Source organism: Colias eurytheme, chromosome 25 (assembly GCF_061535395.1).
Source record: "Colias eurytheme isolate Ceu_HAF_F1 chromosome 25, ilColEury1 Martin Lab GWU primary, whole genome shotgun sequence".
In the NCBI taxonomy this organism is placed as follows: domain Eukaryota; kingdom Metazoa; phylum Arthropoda; class Insecta; order Lepidoptera; family Pieridae; genus Colias; species Colias eurytheme.
This window is the reverse complement of record NC_143004.1, coordinates 4,213,968-4,231,263: the sequence shown is the minus strand read 5'-3', so window position 1 is coordinate 4,231,263 and position 17,296 is coordinate 4,213,968. Positions and strand designations below refer to the sequence as shown.

Sequence of the window (17,296 nt, the reverse complement as noted above, 5' to 3'; positions counted from 1 at the left end):
AAGTATGCTCTTACCTCCGTTTGTCTTTCAATTTGACAGGCAAAGATTTACATAACCTAAGTAAATCGAGTGTTTTCTTTGATGCTTTTTGTTTATTTGTTTTGCGGTGACATGATTTTCTTGGAGCATGAATATTTTGTAGGTATAAATATAAACCGCAGATGGAGTACCTTCATTGATTGATGAAAATATAGGATGGAATTGAACTTAAGAAAACAAAGCATGAAAAATATTTAATAACGTGAATAAATAATTATTCATTATGTTTTACTGCTTATACATTTACTAGCATCAAACTAGCATAATCATCATCATCAGCCCATATACGTTCCCACTGCTGGGATACGGGCCTCCTATGAGGGTAAAAATCCCATACTATCCCAAAAAAATAGCATATTAATTTACTTACAATAAATTAATTAACAGATGATACGAAGCTTCAATACAGTTTTTTAAATAATCTAAATACCTTTTATCAACTAGGTATGTTAGTTGTAAGTATGTACTTTACTTTAAATATCCATTTTTCCCAACTTAACCATGTTCAAAACTTATTTATTCCAATTCAAAAAAACACACACAGTTTCAATGAAATAAAATACTTTCACATTCGCTATTTGGACGCCAGCATTTTTAAATAAAAAGAGCTAAAAAAGGAATGTAACGTTTGGAAGTAGCGATCAAACAGAGCCGGGTCTAGTATTGTTTAACGTTTTACTCCAACTCTTTGGTAGTGTTTTATAGAATTGTTTTCGATGTGGGTTCTGTGACTGCATTTTGTGGAAAAGGGGCGGATGTTCTAACGTTTACCTGCTGGGTGACTGTGTTAATGACTTTCTGGGTTGGAAGGTGAACTCGTGATTTTAGAAGGAAAAAAAGAATTGCATACAAATAAAACTGATTTTTTTTTATTGAAATATTTTATGATTTGATGTAATGAGGCAAATGCAGCATATCACAAACAATAAGAATAGGTACCTAGTATGTAATAAATCTATATATTTCTCTGCTACATATAAAATATCATCAAAAAGAGATTACAATACCCCTCAAAACCATCATTCTGATCAAGAAACTTAAAAACACATTATTTCAAATGACGAAATGCAGTCTTACATATTATAGGAAGTACAAGACAACGCGGTTAAGCTCACACCCATCTCACACCAATGCTATACATCTACACTATTGCCATGTCCTCGATTTGTGGCAACCCATCTCACCACAATACGGTCTGAGATACTGTCTTAGGATTTAAAGTGACTAGATGTGGCTTGTAGAGGCTTTATTTTACGTATTCGTAAGGTGTATACAAATAAATTAAAAAAAAAACACGCTTAAAAGGTCATGAAATGATTGTATTTTGCTCCTTGCTAAGTGTACAAATTTTGAATATAATCTGTCCGTTTAAAATGGGTCAAATTGAGTATAAAGGAGAGGAGAGAGGAAAGGAGAGGGACACACAAACATGTAGGTTACCTTATAGGTTACATATCTATAAATATGCAGGTGAAGCTAATAAAAGCGTTTGAGAATGATTTTTTAATACTATATTATATAGTTATGTGTCAGATAATTTGAGAAAGTCCTACATGTAAATCTATACGTTATTGATTTACTGTCTTTTAACATTAAAAATTATATTATGATATACATTGAAAAAAAAAGTAAGAAAAACTAGGTACCTATCAATAGCCAATATTATATCTGGTAAATTAAATTCAATCAAAGTTTCTTATTCAAAGAGATCCAATATTATGATGTAAATTAAAACATTCCACGTTTTTCTATTAAATAATAAGTGACTTACTTATTCCCCTACAACTTTTTATATTTAGTTTCATTAAGGGACAAACTAGTCTTATATACTATTATCTGCCATTTGGTTGTATGTATAATAATTTCATCAAATTACAAACATAATTGACGTCACAGGTGAGCGTGGTTATTCGCCGGAAAATATATGGCCTGAATGAATAATTCAGTTCAACGCCATCTAGCGTATGCTAATGTGATGCATTCGTCCCTGCTAGGATTTCAGTTTACTACAGGGGAATTTAAATTATATTATATATTAAAATATATGTGTAAATAGGAAAAAAAAAGCAACCTAATTCGACAGAATATTTATAAATAGTTTGGTATATATATAGTATTATATATAGTATTTATAAATAGTTTGTTAGTTGAAAATCCAAAAGTGCACGCCTCATAATTTTTTTTTAATAATTATTTATTAATTATTATTTTTGTTTATTTAATAACAATTAAACCACATCGAATCAGACCCTGAAAAATGAAAGGGTTCTATTCCTGAGCATACTCAAGCGTAAGAGAAAAAAAAGACTCGATTAGTAAAGTATTTCGGTCGCTATCGTGTTAACAAGAAAATCCTCCGCACATACAGACACACGGACGTCCAAGACAGAACTTTTTTAAACTGTTTTTTAACTAGTTTAAATAACAAAAATGACATCAAAAATATCATGAATGTTAAAAATAGTGCTTTTTCTTAATATGTGTGTGTATGTATTATCTTACAAGTGCAATGTATGATACATAAAGACATTTTAAGTTTGAAAAATCAGATGTTTTGCGCGAAGTGACAGTAGTACCCACCTCAACGCTTCGCTTATGAGGCGTGCAATAACTCTTTCAAAAAAGCGTAGCTTCGAGCAAATATTCAGTAATAATATAGTTTAATGTTACAGATTTGGCTTTTTCCAGCCTTGATGTATCGTTATGAAATTTTAAATACTGAAAAACAACTTAAATATAACACAACACAACACACACACGAATGTGACCCGCACAGTTTATTGCACAGTTTAATTGTAGCGTACTTTTGAAAATAAAGGAAATATCGACACTAAATTATATTATGGTAATAAAAAAAATACCACGTGTTCAAAAATATTGAGCATCTTTATAAAAATTACACTACTGAAAAGAACAGATACTACACTTTGATCTTAGCCAAAAGGCCGAGGCTATATAACGTTGTCTGTAAATTCCTACAAAAGAAGTTTACACCATGAAGGTATCGAGAATAAATAAACTAAAACCATAATCTTATATATAAAAATGAATCGCAAAATGTGTTGGTAAGCGCATAACTCGAGAACGGCTGAACCGATTTCGATAATTCTTTTTTTATTATATTCCTTGAAGTACGAGGATGGTTTTTATGTAGAGAAAACGTAAATATGTACCACGGGCGAAGCCGGGGCGGACCGCTAGTAATTAATACTTCAATGCTTAAGCAAAAACCACGCGTGTGACAAAAGCACATAATACGCCGGAATACCCCTACAAACCACAAAAAAAAAAAACTTCAAAATAATCTCTCATAACTTACACGGTGACTCAAAATAAATGCTTTATTTATACTTTAGGCCCCAGCTCAAGATGTTCACGAGATTTATGCGGGGAATTTATTTTTCAAGTCTACCTTTACGAGTTTCATTTCATAAGGACTACGTTTCACTCAGAGTGCTTTAACGTTTGCAATATTGTTAATTAAGATTATAATACGCTTATTAAATTTTTAATGGAGGGCGTAAGGGCTTTTCTTTTTGAGCGCTAGAAGGGTTGTGTTTTTCGTATATTTGTGCTGATGTATGACGTGTAATTGAATATATGTGTAAATGTGTGTGTATCGTTCTTTGAAGCTATATTATAACTGTAAATATAGTTAGTTTAAATTAGGGATGTAACGATACCGATACCGATACCGATATATCGGCCGATATATCGGCCGATATATCGGCAAGCCGATATATCGGTATCGCCGATAATAAATCAACCGATACCGATATTTTTTATTAAATTCTTTCTTTTCTTTTATGTTTTTGCATTGTATTCATTCATATTGTTTTATTTCTGTTTCTGTAATAGTGTTAAGGAAGAGCGGAACCTCCTGACACAAGCATTTTATTTGCTTACTAGGAGTGTTCCAATCACAAATTTGTTTATGTAAAGGAAAGAAAGAAATAATTTTGAATTTTTTTAATTTTTAACGTGATAACGTTTTTAAAATCGTTTTAGTCGGGTGACATGTTCATAAACTTGTGTCACACCAAAACCTCACGAGCGCGATCGCAGGTATAGCGAGAGAGAGACGGACCGATCTCCCGTTTCATCTCGAGCGCTGCCACTGCATTATGTTATCACGTAAACATCTCGATCGTAAACCTACTTTACAAACAACCAATTTTTTTGACATCAAATAATTAAAAAATCCGCGCCCAATGAACGATGCGGGAGGCCGCCCGCGCGTGCGCACTTTGTTTTCTGAAAAAACTCTACCAATTATAGTAAACTTTTATTAGGTACTGATTGTATGTGTATTACTTAAAGTTTAACTGACTTCGTAAAATAATAATACTAAAATAAATGGTTTTGTTGTTTTTTGATTTGGCATTTTTATTTAAAAGAATACGATTAACAGTTGTCTCTGTTAAATGTTGGTAACTTTTTATGCATAATTCACTATTTATTTTTCTACCAAGCCATCAATATCGGTATCGGTATCGGTATCGCCGATACATTACTACAAATATCGGTATCGGTATCGAATCGGCAAAATCATGTATCGTTACATCCCTAGTTTAAATTGTTTAAACTTTTTTTATTTATGTAGGTTATTTTTATATTGTGTTTGTACCAACATCGAGGATTTTTAGGACAGTTACAATCAATTTAAAATACAATAAATGTCATTATAATCGTTTCAATCTCCACTGCTGATAGTACATTTTCAGTATAAAATATTTATACCTATTATGTTTTACTACAGATACCAAATATAATACTATGTTTTACTATCCATCAAGTACCCATGTTTTTTCTGATAAAATCCACTAGTTACTTGCCTTAGTAAAATTCCTTTAGTACGTACAAAAAGAAGCCTTAATCCTGCTCTAGAAAAATTACCTTCATACTTAATAGCCCAGCAATTTATCCTGTGGTCTCGACGCAGGCCACGAAGGCTGTAGGTAATATAACAATTTAACCTGTAGAGTTATTACTTAAACAAAAAAGACTGTGCTTTTTAAGACTGAACTTTATTTATTATAAATTATAATTATCAGATTTGATCACAAAAATGTAACAGACACTAATGTTTATGTCGTCTCATCTATAATACATGTAGGTATTATAAATTTGAAGAATCTTTTTGATTGTTTGCTTGATCGCGCTTATCTCAGTAACCACGGGCCTGTTTGGAAAAATTATTTCACTGTTTGATAGTTCATTTATCGAGGAAGGCAATATATGAAGTATATACCTATGGCTATATATACACACTTAGACAGGAAAGGATGAATGCTGGTAAAACCGCGGGGCACAGCTAGTCAGATATAAAGTTGCCGTCGTATCCAATATCAAATATTTATTATTTAAATTATCATGAATGGTATTATTTTGCCTAGCTCCCCTATATTTCACTAATAATATAAAAAAATGAATGGTTGGTAGTTTCTGTATAATTCATCATAATTTAATAGAAACATCTCCTAATTAAAAAAAAGTCTCATATTAAAAACTTCATTTTCATTTTAATCAACGTATAAAATATCAGTCAAAATAAAGGTATTTTAATTGAACACAATTTTCACAACAGTTTCGAACAATTTCTCTAAAATTGCATTTCACTACAAGCTTATCATGAATGTATAAAATTTCGCACACCATTTATCAATCAATGTTGCAAAATTGAGTTTCACTTGTGTTCAATATAATGTACATTTTATTTATAAAAATTATTATTATTATTCAGTAATATATTATTGTATTATTACTAATTGGCACAAAAACATGATAATCGATTCAGCCGTTTCGGAAGAGTAGATATGGTTAGCGAGAATTTTGTACATAGGTATAGAGAAGATATTTCATGTAGAAAATATTATTATAAACGTAATGATAATTCTATTTCAAATTTCAATCATATCAATAAATTATATGATGTATCCACGTGCTTATTAGAGAAAAACAGAATTATTGTATACAAAAAAATCCTTCAAAACATTTCAAGTAAATTTAAACAACCTACATCATTTATCCTATTTCCACTATAATGAATAGGTAATGTTTATGCTATACGATACCTCTGTATTATAAACGTAGTATAGAACATTTCTTAATCTTTCTAGAATGTTCGAGAACATTCCAGACAACCGAGAACGATACGTGATAGAAGCGCATTGCCAGCCTCATTTTAATATCTTCAAAGTTCTGCTTATTGGCGCATATTCATGGCAATAATGAGACAGTTCAAACTTACGAACTTCTGTTTCACATGATATAGCGGTTTTCGCTTGGATAATAATTTGCGTATAAGTTATAGGTATGTATAATGTATATTATGCTATGCGTCTTTATATCCATAGGATTAATGTCTAATCACGCGGACGAGAGTAAAGAATGACTACATGGTATCCAGTTTCAATAATTAACTTATAAAATATCTAGATAATATAGGCACAGTATTAAAATATATTGAAATACTGTGATATAGGCTCTATCATGAATTAAACCCAAGATTTTATATTATGCAAGCCAATTTATTTTTGTTAATTATTATTACAATGATTTATCACACTACGTTACTACATTAAACTAAGCGAACCTACAAAACTGAAAATCTTGCAATAAATAGCATCGCGGCTATCTTTTCTAAAAACCGTCAATCTACAAACGAAGAAGATAGAATACCTAATTAAGGCGGCATCTATCAATGCTCAAATTCCTTGTCTAGACGTAAAAACCGAAATTTCCGCTTACCCCTCCATCCGTCTCGCTTGGCATACCCAGTAGATTAAAGTCCATTAATTTGTGGACCAAAGCCCACTTAAAACCATCAATTCCTGTCAATGGATTTATTGAGATTAGTCAGTGAAGTTCGGGAACGCTGCCAGATCATTTTAAAATTAATTGCATTTTGAATTAGGTACATTTTTGTTCAATCACGAATCATTTACGAGTACCATTCATAAAAGCGTGTTATTTTATAAGTCAACTAGCTGTGCTCCGCGGTTTCACCCGTATTGTTACGCACCTTTTGGTCTTAGCGTGATGATATATAGCCTATAGCCTTCCTCGATAAATGGGCTATCTAACACCGAAAGAATTTCAAATCGGACCAGTAGTTCCGGAGATTAGCGCGTTCAAACAAACAATTACAAACTCTACAGCTTTATAATATTTAAGTATAGATTATTATTTGTGAGTGTGGGTGGATTCCGTTTTTAATTTATTTTTAGGTGTTTTTATTATCTACTGGTCCGGGAGCCAGCAGCAGATTTTATGACCAAGTTCCTCTCAAGCGGTAATTAGTAAAATGCATCAAAGTATAGTATTATGAAGCCTCGTGAACGTCAGCTGGAGCTCGGTTGGGGGGAAGAGCGGTTGTAGCCTCCCGTATCTACTGACGGTTTTTCCACCAAGATACAGCCAGCTGACATATATATTTATCCACAGTTACATATAAGCTATCATCAGGTAAATTTTTGTTTGAGAGGAAATAACGGAAAATAAATTTTTCTTTAAATTTAACTTTCATGTTCGAGACACCAGCTGATGTATAATACACCATGTTGTAACCAGCTGACTATTTTTTTTCGTTGAGATATTGGGTTAGCTACAATTTGACAAATTTTTAGCTGAGAGGAAATGAATGAATGAATGTATTTTTTTTCCTATGTGCGTGGGAGGCTACAACCGCTCACCCCCCCAACCGAGCGCCAGCTGACGTTCACGAGGCTTTATAATACTATACTCTCATGCGTCTGACGAATTATCTCTTGAGAGGAAATAGTTAACCAAATTTGCACCTGGCTCCCTAACCATACGTGATTGTTGAAATGTTCGTCGTCATTTGTTAGATTCACACAGTCATTATTTACAAGTATTTTTAAAACAAAGTATTTTTTCTTATCATTTTAACGTCGAATTATTTAGTGCCCAGTCTTTTAACATTAATAACATCTAGCACGAACTATCGGGACGAGCGTTCATTTACATCATTAGGAGCTACGCCAAGTACAGTATAGTTTTACCTATAATATCACACGCAAGAGCGATTTTACAGTCCCTTTAATATTATGTTTGTATGCAATATGAAAGCTCGGTTTCAACTGTGTAAGAAAATATATTATGTAAGTATATACCTATGTGTGAATATAATTGAAATACCATGCTTGTTAAACTTACGTTAGGTACATGTTGAAAATTAATTAACGTTAAAATAATAAGTTTAACGATCATTTTTATTAATTACATTGTTTTTTTTTGTAAATTATTTTTATATAACTACTATAGCTATTCAATTCAGCAGAAAGTATTTAAAATGACTATGAATGTAGACTAGTTCGAATTAGTACCGCAAAGTGTTTACTTTTTTACCGTTTCACCTCAATCAAAATATGTCGGTCATATTTGATTCACCAAAGACAGACAATAACGTCTCAGCAAACCAGTATGACGTAATATACATTAATCGTATCATCTTCATCCCTAACCTGTCTCCATCCACACTTCCACAAGTCGTAAAGAACATAATCCGAATGCAAAAGTTTACAAATAAAAAGCATAATAAAACGCTCTGTAAAAGGATTTATCCGGCCATAAAAGCGAAATAGAGCCAGCTCTTTTGGCGCAATTAAAAGTAGGTTACCGTGGATTCTTATAAATTGTAACTTCAAAGGTTCCCGAGCGAAGCGAAGCGTGGCGGAGCGGCGCGAATGTGGGGAACAACGCTTTTTGTCTTTGATGTGACTTATTTATTACGGGAAGGCTAAATAGCATAGCATTTAATATAGAGAAGTATAAAGGAGCGATCTTTTTAATCTTTTGACGGTTATCATGTTCGTGCTTACAGGTATATTTACTGTTATATTCAAATTGTTCCAGGAATGTAATACCTTCGTAAGTCCATACTATGATATGATAGAACTTTGTAGGTACAAGATAATAAACAACGTTTCGCCGCGTCAAAACATGAAATGCGTAGAAAACAAGGAACTGCTGTCACGAGCTCGCACGCAAACTGAAAATAGTGAAGGTTTATAGTTTTAATAACCTCGATTACAATTAAAATGAAGTTCTTTAAGAAGGAATAATACCTAGCACTTTTATACCCAAATGCATATTATGAATACTTACGTTCGTACCTACTTTTCCTAATGTCTAAACTCAGACAAGGAAGGTAAGCTACATTTGAAATATTTCCTATTATCCGCAAAAAAAAACAAATGCGTCAAATAACCTAGACAGCGTCGAAGGCTCAAGCTAGTTATAAATAATATCGATAACACAATTCCGTATACATCGCGGAACTCATGAGAAAATGTTTAAAAGATGAGTAAAGTTTGGATTTGATGGACCCAAGAACTTTGTAAATATGTAGATAAGTTTGTGAACAAGTGAAGTTTTGATTGAAAGAGCTGGACAACTTAGTGTAAACACGTTTAATGGATGAAGTTGAATGAATAATCCATGTCTTGACATGGAAGAATCGGAACTTTCATTGGCAAAACTATGCCTATATTATTGGTATTATAGATGGAAAATATAGTTAAAAATTCTGAACGAAGGATATCAGACATTAAGCATTCAAGAAGCATAGCAATAGCATCAACTGTAAGCATTTTTTTTTAATTCATAATTAAAGTTATTTAAAGAATCAAATATAAATTTATTTATTTATATATTACCCGATCGTTAAAACTAGGATTCCCTATTTATGTAAAGGATATTAGCTCTTTCCTTTGCGGTTAATATCAGACAACATACTACCTACATCTTAACCTTGTAAATAAGTTAATTATCTGAAATATGGATTTTTAAAATAAATCGAATTATTGGTTCAAATCGATTTAAGTGAAGCAATTTAATAAATAACACTATTAATCACTACATTTAAAATACTTAACAACGATTGAGGACACAGACAAAACCAATCACAAGAAAACACCTATAACTAAAGGAACTAGGCGTATCTAAAACAGGTATATAAAATTAATAGTTTTTTGCATTCATTATAAAGTTCCACAAATCATTGATGCGTGCTACAGTATTTCATTTAGATAGTGGATATAGTGCAGCGAATTTTTATTTATTTCCTCTGTAACTGAATCTGAATTCTGAATGCGGGAGAGCATCAAACGGTAGGTATCTATGGAAGTGTTCTTGAATATCGATTCAATGGGATTGCAGTTTTTTTATTCTGGAAGCGTAATATTTACAGTTCGCTGTTGAATTGATACTGTTTTTGAAGTAAATTTTCAGGTATTGTACAGTAGGTAACAGAGATTATTGATTATAAAAAATCTTGATATAATATTGAGAGATGAAATTACTCTTACTTTAACTAGAAAAAGCAGTTTTTTATGAATTGTTTATAAATATTTTATCATGTTTTTTCGATTGGAGTCATAAAATGCTATCATTTAATACCCAAGAATAACGATCAAGATCCTATAAGACTTCTCATTCATCCCAATTTAATCCTAAACATCTCGTTAATTTCCACCTCAATAAAATGTAAAACATTCAATAGGTACACAATATTTTCGAATCGTCTCAACATTTGAAAGCTGACGGAATTAGGCACGAATCATTTGCTACATAGCGGTTAGGCCACACAGAGCGAGCAGCCTCGCGAAGCAACTGCTACGAAAGCGATTGCTACGAAAATGGGCTCGGTCAGTGTGTATGGCGTATGGCGACCTTGACGACCTTCTAATAGGCAATTGTCCATCTTCTTACATCAAATTGACTGGGTTTAAACCCAGACTATAAAGTGATGATTTCACTTTAGTTTTTAATTTTTTTAGATGTTTAATTTGTACTTGTCTATTGTCCTTGTGGATGTGATTCAACGCTAAAACATCTTTTGTAATAGTTTTACTTACACCATGGTTTTAATACGTTCTAGACCCGGTTTTTACTTAGTACATGTTTTGTAATAAAACGGTGTGAGTCTTATTGTCTATTAGTAAGTACGACAATTTATAGGTAGATTGGTTGAGGACAGCGCGTTCATCAAGTTGAGCCACGTTCACACTGACTCGTTAGAGAGTAGTATCACAGACTAATAATAATATACTACGTATACAAGTAGTATATTCTTTGACACTGACCAAGCTTTACGCAGCAATACCTTCGCGAGGCTGCTCGCTCTGTGTGGACCTGCCTTTTTACTAACTATGTAGTTGACAAATGATTTTCGTCTGAACTAGACGTGGAGAAAGTGGGTGATTCTATGTACATAATATAATATGTTGAAAAAAGCACGTGTGTATGATAAAGCTGTTATGTTTACTGGTTTTTGTTTATTACAATTAATACATTTTGATAGTTTTAGGTGATGGCTACAGATGGCTATCATTTTTTTAACATTTTCTGTCGTATATAATATTATGTCAAATAAGAATGAATTTATTGAAATTTTACCTACCTACCTTACAAATTACCTTGTTGTGTCGATTAAAAACTCTCTCTTAATTCTACATAAAATACGAGTAAGCTCACACAGATTTCATACTGTGGTCAATTAGTATTTGTAATGCAAATTAGTAAGGAAAGAAACGATCCTATTTAAATTAAATTATAATATTTAATTTAAATGGCTCTGAGTTTCGAATTAATTCTGAATCTCCTCCACTGACATCTACAAAATATCGCACTATAAGTAAGTAGATAAATATTTTTTCCTAAAATTGTAGGTAGGTATATGTATTTCTTAACGATATCTGTATACCTATGCTTGTATTAGAAGGAACAAACAAATACATATACATAGCTGTCAGTGTCTCCACATCAGAATATTATATTACGCCGTCCATTTTACATCTAAACTAAGAAGCAGACGTATTAAGTTTGGAAGCATATATCAAACTGGATCTGCCTCAGGTTTCAACTGAAACCTAAAGTCTAAACTAGTTAGTACGAGTCTAATGTAGTCCTCCTAAACTTTCACAATGGAAACTAAATTCTCACCTTAATTTGGTGAACAAAAACATCCATGTATTTTAGTTGAACAATAAGACGTAGATATTTTACAAAGATTAATGAATGTCTTATTCTTTTTTTATATAAGCACGCAACATACACACATATGGAAGACGCATGTGTGCGCATACTACAAAGTCCTACTGAAATAATTTAATTTCGAACAAGGTTTTTTTACTGCTTCATGGTACGCGCTATAAATATAAAAAAAAATATTCTACAAGTAATTAAGAAAATACATTTCATATGTATAATATTAATATTTAATCTAGATCGCATTACATTGGATTAGCGGTTTTTATATCCCAAAATAAATAATAACACTTTTTAATTGTACAAAAAGTATCGGAAATAATCAGTCAATGAACTGAAAATCTTCGAAATCACCAAGTAAATCTCAACAAGAACAAAGTTCAGAGCCCTTTGTTCTTACTATCTCGCTTATTCCAAACTTTTTATGAAACCAACTTCAGAATAAGATCAACGTCTCTCGTTGAGATATTTCAACTTTAATGAAATAAGAGATTATTTGAACTGAATAATCTTTTTATTTGCGGCCAGTATTTTTCACTTACCTAATAATAAAAAGTTAAGTTCGTTATAACGTATTTTTTGCTAAAAAAGCTTTTTGCTAAAACTCCATAATTACCTACTTTAAGATTTATTTAATTGTGTTCTATCATTATTTACTAGAAGATAATAGATAAACTTATAAACTACCTACTTAATTTACCATTTATCGTGTAATATTTTATTCGTTTCAATATCTTAAAAGGTTATATTTTCTATATTTGACTATCTATATACTTAGTCAGACAAGTTGGACGTAACAGAGAATATAATAACCACATAGTAATACGAAATAAGGATCGCCAGAACAATACAAATACAATTTATAAAGTATAATATAACCAAAACTAGTTAACCACGGTTCTGTAGAAGGGTTCCCCTATCATCTACGATTGTATCACTAAATGCTTAAAACTTTACGGTCACTACTTGTGTGAATATAACCCGCATTTCTATAGTGAGAAGGGTTGTTAGCCTATAAAGAAGTTTATTTATCTATGTTATACATAATATGTAATAATGTAAGTAAGGGTACACAGGTATATTTAACCCATTGAGCCCCGAACGGCCCGATCGGTCCACGACACTATAGATTTTCTATTGTGTCTGTGATTCCGGGGCCTGAGTTATTAAATGTATGTTAAATATTTCTTTATTTATACACTGCAATGCATATTAACTGTAAACCAACAATGTGAAAACATATGAACTGTTGAGTAAAAATAAATCGTATGAAATTATTTCAATTCCATAATTCCTGAAAGGTTTCTGAAAAAATATTGTTCTCTATTCTCGAAATAATCATATTTGTCAGTACTGAAACTATTACTTATCACGTATTTATACAGTAAAATAGATACATAACCAAAATGTTAATATAACAATTAACCGTACATTTAGTTCGATTAACCCATGACAATACCGTGTCTCCAGGGAATAAATTATATCACGGCAAACAAAGGAAATATATCATACGAAAGGAAACACGTGCAACCCGCTTATCCCTCCGTTTTCAACTTAATTAAATAGATAAACAAGTTGCAAACTAGATAATTCCCTGCGGTAAATAACAAAAACATTGAACGCTTCTGAACGCAACCGATATTCTATTCTGTTAAATCTGTTACAAGTTTTAAATCTGTTCCAATCGCAAACGTCAAATAAGTTTCCCGCGCAAAATTCGGAACGTCGATACAGGGAAATTTTGATTTTGGCAGTGGTAAAGGAAACCATTATACAATTTTAGTTGACTACGAGCAAATTTATTTTGCTATTATTAGCTTCGATAATAGTGATGCCATAATATTGAAATGCCACTATGATTTGAGAATTAGAATGCGGTAAATATTCGATTGAATACGTAGTTCTAATTTAATTTTAGTTTTTATTATTATATATGAAAATATTTGTAGTTTAAAAAGTTTTCATATTTCTCTCCTATGTTATGTAGTATTGTATAACTTATAATAGATTAAAAAAGTAGTACTTATTTGCATATATAGAATATGAAGATTTCAAATGTTTATTTTACAGTATATTCCGGGAATTTGAGAAAATACATTCAGCACACGCCGCCCCTTTAGTGTTTCAAGCTAAAAGGGATTTGGGTTCGTATATATTTGTAGGATAGGAATAAAGCAAAAGGTTTAGAAGTCCGATTTACTTGCCGCTGAAATGTGGAACTGGGAACATACGTATGGTACGCTATAGAAACATACAACTAAGGTAATAAAATATGACACAGGGTTCATTATCAACCTGATAAACTGAATTTGATATTTTGTTTTTTTATGCCATTCAAATGCTTTTTCTATTCTTTAAATTTATAAAATTATAAGCTATTTTTTCTTTGAAGTGGAACTTCTTTAGGCGCGTTGAGAGTAAAATTCAAGGGCGCGTCATGGCAATACCCTTACGTCATGGAGTAAGACGACGATTTTGGTATCTTTGAATCTTGTTTGTTACCATTGTCTACATTGAACTTAAGACAAACTGCAATGATGCAAAATTATATTGTGTCAAGGGCCTGTAATGAATCCATACTAATATTATAAATGCGAAAGTAACTCTGTCTGTCTGTTACTCAATCACGCCTAAACTACTGAACCAATTTGCATGAAATTTGGTATGGAGATATTTTGATACCCGAGAAAGGACATAGGCTACTTCTTATTGCGAAATATGTACCACGGGCGAAGCCGGGGCGGACCGCTAGAAGGTAAATAAATATGATTTTCGTGGTTATATTCCGTTATTTGCTTATACCAATACCAAAGCAAATGATTCCCTTTGATCGGATTTCAAGCATGGCGGCACATTTCTCCGAGTACAAAGATATGTGCATAGGCATATGCACAAATACAAATGCACTTCCTATTCCATCACTCTCATAGATACAACGGAAGATTCATCTCGATCTATTAAGCCGATAGCACCGACAGCTTTACCTATAGGTACATATTTAAGTGGCTTTCCAATACTCTACGGTTTTTGAAATATTTAATTTCCCTTATTTATATCTCTACTAGCTTACACCCGCGGCTTCGCCCACGTTTTCAAAGAAAAACTCGTATAGTTTCTATTCCTGTGAGATTTCCAGAATAAAAATTCTATGTGTTAATCCAAGTTTCCCTCTATGTGCTTGCCATATTTCATGAAAATCGGTAGCAGTTTTTGCGTGAAAGTTATATAAGATAATTATAAGATTATTAATATATATGTCACGGCTAAAGGTAGGTGAGAACATAAACTTAAGATTAGCCGGCTAAACTTAGGTTTATTTTCGACGAGGTGTTAATGTTAGTTTGTTCTATCTTTAGCCGGCTAAACTTAAGTGTAACCGCAGGCCCGTGGCTAAAAATGTCGGGGTGGGTAGATTTGGTTAGCGCCGGGCCGGTGGAGGGCTTGAGGGGCCCGCACAGTGCCAGAAAACACTCGCCCTGTTCCTTACATGTATTATAGTAACCAAATCTACCCACCCCGACTCAGGGCAGAAAGCTGGTGGCTAGGTTAGGTTAGGTTAGAACTCTTAAGACCCGCACGAGCCGAGCGAGCGCAGCGAGCGTGCTGCGGCAGCAGCCGGCGAAGTGCCAGAAAACACTCGCCCTGTTCCTTACATGTATTATAGTAACCAAATCTACCCACCCCGACATTTTTAGCCACGGGCCTGCGGTTACACTTAAGTTTAGCCGGCTAAAGATAGAACAAACTAACATTAACACCTCGTCGAAAATAAACCTAAGTTTAGCCGGCTAATCTTAAGTTTATGTTCTCACCTACCTTTAGCCGTAACATATATATAGATAGATATTAATATATAGATTATTAATATATATAAGATAATATGAGTATGATGTTTTTTTAATGCAACATATAAACGTCTACCTTCACCTCCTTTCAGTACAAAAACATGCTAACCACAAGACCAACATTTGTAATATATTTAGTATGATTTTTTTTTTTTATAAAAATGCATTATAATGCAACATAATATACCACCTTTACCACCTTCTACGAAAACTGCTAACCACTAGACCAACAAAACTCCAACATAAATAGACGCTGTCTAAGCTAGATTGATCAATACTTCTTTCCACTTTCTAGAGAGTAGAGGCTCGCTAACTTCCAAACTAGAACTTCAATATTTGATTTGGCAAGCCGCAACGATCAAGCTATTATACAAACTATTCCCAGGTCAAGTCAAATAGACGTGTTTACGTTATCTATGGTCTATATAAATATTATATTTTATTATCTCTATTTATTGATTCGCAAATAAGGCGGGTAAAATTTGAGTCGAAATTTGGTAGCTTTTAGCCTGTCAGAAATGCTATTAGCCTATTAGTATACTAATAATGGTAAGTGAAAAACAACATTATTTGAGACTAAGTTCTCTGAAAATTTACATTATAGATAAAAAATAAAAACGTGAAAACAGCACAAGAGAAATGAATCAAAATTATAACTAAATTTATACATGAATAATTGTAATATGAAATTTTACTTAATAGTAAATAGAAACTCACTTCTTTTGTTTCGTTTTTGTTATAAATGCAGTTCAAATAAAAGTATATTTAAATAAAGCATTGTTACTCACATTACCATAATAGAATTATATATGTTAACAGGCAAATCCTTTCAGTGGACTTTACTCCATTTATATGGAGTGCTAGTTTAAAATTATTTCGTTTAATTTTATGTAATAATAAACGAAACAATATAGTTATGATAATTTGATAATATATGTGGTTGATTATTGAATAAAATTATTGATTTATTGAGCTGACACATAGGAAATTAAATCCAACGCTAAAAATCCTTTGAATGGAGTTTCAGTCAACGATGTTTTTTTATAAAACCTCTTTTCAGCAAATCCTCGTTTCACAGAATATAAATTTTCTAAATTCAAATTAGACTTAACAATGGTCGCTGGCCATTAATTATTTCGTTTTGATATCTGGCAAACAACCAACACACCGTGCGAACGGCAATTCATGCCAAATAGTTTATGAATAAAATTTATAGTCACTCAAGTCTAGAAATTCGCGGAAGTTAATTATAACGTATTATTGTTGAATTCTAATTATTTATCGGGACTTTTATCGATTTTGTACCTTATAACTTTAATATGAACTAATTATAATTTATTAATCAAACTGAAAATATATAAAGCCTACCTAAAAATGCCAAAAGAATATATATTTGCCTC

The 17,296-nt window shown here is 32.1% G+C and overlaps 1 protein-coding gene and 1 pseudogene across 1 annotated transcript in view; one reads left to right on the top strand and one right to left on the bottom strand.

Annotated features, from left to right (window-relative positions):
* LOC149897559 (uncharacterized) overlaps window positions 1-17,296 on the top strand; it is a 67,607-nt gene that overhangs the window by 18,238 nt on the left and 32,073 nt on the right. The gene's annotated exons all lie outside the window — the stretch shown is intronic.
* On the bottom strand, window positions 2,880-2,996 carry LOC149897560 (U2 spliceosomal RNA; annotated as a pseudogene).